This window comes from Alligator sinensis, unplaced genomic scaffold, assembly GCF_000455745.1.
Source record: "Alligator sinensis unplaced genomic scaffold, ASM45574v1 scaffold978_1, whole genome shotgun sequence".
Lineage (NCBI taxonomy): Eukaryota > Metazoa > Chordata > Crocodylia > Alligatoridae > Alligator > Alligator sinensis.
This window is the reverse complement of record NW_005842220.1, coordinates 1369953-1374514: the sequence shown is the minus strand read 5'-3', so window position 1 is coordinate 1374514 and position 4562 is coordinate 1369953.

The following is a 4562-nucleotide window of genomic DNA, read 5'->3' as shown; positions in this document are numbered from 1 at the left end:
GGGACTACCTTCTTTTGGGCTTGGAGGATCGTCTCCTTAAGGAGCGACCACTCCCCTTGAACACCCGGCTCTCCTCCCCTCTGAGACTTCAGCGCTTCTCCAACTATCCTCCTTAGCTCGTTGAAGTTCGCACTCCTAAAATCTAGGGCCACAGCCTGACTGGATGAAAAGAGATGTCTCTGAAGAAACCTACACTTCCTAGAGAGTTTGTCAGGCTTTTATTAATGTCGATTTCTGTGAAATTATCTTTATTCAAGACCAAAACAAACTGCTGTGATTTAGACATACCCAGTTATACTGTTCCTTCTGTGGTGTGCATGTTAAGTATTCCACGTGTGCAGTATTTAGCCAGAGATGCTTGAAGGTATTAAGACAAACTCATCCCTAGGGTACTTCCATGGAGCCCATGCAGTTATTCCAAAAATGAATTTGATCCATGTAGTTTTTGTATATAGTTCAAATGGTGATACTCAGTTCTGTTGGGGCACACTACTCCAGGAGGGGGTAGTGGGGTGCGGGATGAGGGCACGGCAGCACAGGGGGCGGGGGCTCTGCCCTGCTGCCACTTGCTCAGCTGTGGTGGCGGGGGTCGGGGGGGATGCGGGCACAGCTCGCTCTGGGTGGAAGGGGATAAGCGGCAGTAGGGCATAGCCCCCACTCCCAGTGCTGCTGCGCCCAGAGTTTGATTTGCTTTACTGGCTACAGCATCGCATTGGTGGCTCATAGTTCATCTTGTGATGAATTGTGACCCCCAAGTCTGTTTTGGTTGTGGTGCTAGTGAGCGTACTACTGCTGAGCCTATAAGTATGATGTGGGTTTTATCTCCTGAGGTGGAGCCCCTTGCATTCCTCTGTGTTGAATGTCATCAGATTTTGATCTGCCCACCTTGCAAGCCTATCCAGGTCAGCCTGAATCTCCAGTTTATCCTTTAGCGTGGCTGCACTTCCCCATAATTTGGTGTCATCTGCAAACCTAGCCAGTCCACTTCTGACACCTGAATCCAAATAATTTGTGAATATATCAAAGACTACTGGTCCAAGTACTGAACCCTGGGGGACACAACTGATCACCATGCACCATGCTGACTCAATTCCATCGACTATCACTCTCTGGATCCAACCACGGAGCCAGTTCCCCAGCCATCGGACCATAAGGTTGTCAAGGCTGCAGTTCCCCAATTTTACTATGAGGACATCATGGAAGACCAAAATCAAAGGTTTTTCTGAAATCCAAATATATGACATCAACCTCTATTACTTTGTCCAGGTGATGCATCACCTGGTCATAGAAGGAAATGAGGTTGGTCAAGCAAGACCTACTCACAATGAAGCCATGTTGGCTCTCTCTCAAAATGTTGCCTTCCGTTAGCCTGTTGTTGATGATTTCTTTGATTTATTCCAAGATCTTTCCAGGGACTGAGGTCAAACTGATTGGCCTGTAGTTCCCTGGATCTTCCTTCCTTCCTTTCTTAAAGATAGGCATCACATAGGCCCTCTTCCAATCTTCTGGAACCTCTCCTGAGTGCCGCAAGTTTTCAAATATCCTTGCCATTGGTCAACTAGCTCTTTTAGCGCTCTTGAGTGCATTCCATCTGGGCCAGCTGACTTGTGGATGTTCAGCCTCTCAAACCATTCCCTCACAAGATCTTCACCAATTATAGGAGTATGTTCACCCTTACCCTGGTAATCCTGCATCCTGTCAGGCAGGGTGATCCCCCTGGGCTGGTGGAAAACCAATGCAAAGTAATCATTGAGGAGATTAGCTTTTTCCTGGGTGTCGGTTGTCAGCTGCCCCATTTGGTTTAGCAAGGATCCAATGTTGCTCTTGTTTTTTTTCCAACTTCCTACATATCTGAAGAAGGACTTTTTATTGTCCTTGATTCCTGTAGCCAGTATGAGTTTGGTTTCAGCCTTGGCTTTTCTCATCTGATCCCTACAGGTGCGGGCTAGTGCTGCATAATTCTCCTTAGTGGTATTTCCTGACTTCCATCCCTTATAAGCTTCTCTTTTCAGATTCAGGTGGTCCATGAGTTCCCTATTGAGCCAGGGGGGTCTCCCAGCCCTTTTGCTACCTTTCCTACAGGCCAGAATGGACTTCCCTTGTGCTTTTAGGATCACTTCCTTAAGGAGCGACCACTCATTATGGACTCCCCTCCCTGTCAGATCATGGTCTCTCAGGGCCTCAACAACCAATGTCCTGAGCTTGTGAAAGTCAGCTTTCCTAAAGTTGAGGATTTCTGCATTGCTGACTGATTTGCCAGCTTTGCGATGGAAAGAGAAAGTGATCAACTCATGATCACTGCTGCCAAGCTTCCCGTTGATCCTCAGGTCACTCACTAGATCATCCCCTTTGGCTAGTACCAGATCCAGCAGTGCCTTATCTTTTGTCAGCCTGCAGACTTTTTGAGTCAAATAGAGCTTGTTAATGCAAGTGAGGAAGCTTTGCAACTGATCAGATTTGGCTGAATGCTTTTCTCATGAGATGTCAGGGTGGTTGAAGTCACTCATGATGACCATGCACTGAGAGTTTGCAGCCTGTGCCAGTTCCTAGAGAATTTGTGGTCTAGCTCTTCCTCTTGGTTAGGAGGTTTGTAATAGATTCCTATAGTTATATCCCCTTCACCACATCCTCCCTGTATTTTAACCCAGAGGGTATCAAATCACTCTCCTTGGGTGCCAATTTCTGCTTGCAGGCAAATGTACAGCTCCTTCACATAGAGAACTACACCCCTGCCCTTCCTTGGAACACAATCCCTCCTGTACAAGGTGTAGCCATCTATACCTGTGGTCCAGTCATAGGTGGAGTCCTACCAGGTCTCCGTTATCCCTATGAGATCATATTCATTTTTGCTTAGCAGAAGGGCCAGTTCCTCCTGTTTGTTTCCCCAGGCTCCTGGCATTTGTGTACGGGCAGCTAAGCCTGCCATTGAAAGCTCTGGGCTGCCCTGTGCTCTTAGAAGTCCTGTCCTTGGGCTGGGGTCAGAGTGAGTTCCCTTGTGTTACCTGACCTGCTGATTCTGTGGTTGTCACTTCCTGGGCTTGCACTGGTGATTGTCCACCTATCCCCTGACGATCTTAGTGTAAAGCCCTGTCAAGTAGGTCAGCCATTCTGGCCAAGAAAAGCTTCTTTCTCACTGTAGTGAGGTGGAGGCCATCCCTTCCCAACAAACTGCTGTCTCTGTCTCTGAAGTGTGGACTGTGATTGAAGAAAATGAAGTCTTCACGATGGCCCAATGCCACAGTCTTCTGTTCACTTCTTCACTATGTCTCTCCCTCCTATGCCCATGACCTGTAATTGGGAGGATTGAGGAGAAAACTACCTGCACCCCCAACTCTCTAAGCCTAGCCCCCAGAGTCCTGTAGTCACTCATGACCGAGCCAGGATTGCTCTGAGCAGTGTCATTTGTGCCTACATGGATGAGGAGCATGGGGTAGTGGTTGGAGGACCAGATAAATTTAGGCATCCTTTCAGCTACATCATGGATATGGGCCTCTGGGAGACAGCAGACCTCATGGGCTAAGGGGTCAGGGTGGCAGATTGCTCCCTCTGTCCCCCTCAAGAAGGAGTCTCCCGTGATGACCACTCTGTGTTTCTTCTTAGGAGTTGTTGCTGGTTGCCTTTCTTCCTCAAGGGCTCTGTCTGGGTGGAGCCCTCAGTGGTACCAGAGGAGGTGGATCTTCGGAGCGTGGCATGTCACCACCATTACACAGGTCTGGACTACTGCTTTGCTGACCCTTCTCTACAGGCTCACCACCTAGAGCCTCGTGCCCCTCCTGTTTACCTTCCTGTGCTAACTTGCGCACTGAGCCCAGAGTGCCTCTGTTTGCGTGGCTCCGGTCATGCGGCTCCCTGGGGGCTGGGCTAAGTAGGAGCTGGGGGAGGGTGTGTGGCCCTCTTCAGCTTCGCTCAGCTGCCTTCCGCTCCTAACTAGTGTCCTCCGACCATGGGCTCCACTTACCTCCCAGCTTCGTGCTGGGGGTCAGGGTTGGAGTCCACTGGGGGTTCTTCCGCTGTCACGGGCATGATGGACTTGCACCTGTGTGTCTCCACCAACAGCTGGTCCGAACTGAAGTTTTCCTTCAGTTGAGACCTTTAAAAACTTTTAAGTCTTGCAGCTTTTCATAGATTCATATATTCATAGATTCATAGATGCTAGGGTCGGAAGGGACCTCAATAGATCATCGAGTCTGACCCCCTGCATAGGCAAGAAAGAGTGCTGGGTTCAGATGACCCCAGCTAGATGCTTATCTAACCTCCTCTTGAAGACCCCCAGGGTAGAGGAGAGCACCACCTCCCTTGGGAGCCCATTCCAGACCTTGGCCACTCTAACTGTGAAGAATTCTGGGCGCCGCACTTCAAGAGGGATGCGGATAACCTGGAGAGGGTCCAGAGAAGGGCCATTCGTATGATTAAGGGCCTGCAGACCAAGCCCTATGAGGAGAGACTAGAGAAACTGGACCTTTTCAGCCTCCGCAAGAGAAGGTTGAGAGGCGACCTTGTGGCTGCCTATAAGTTCATCACGGTGGCACAGAAGGGAATTGGTGAGGTTTTATTCACCAAGG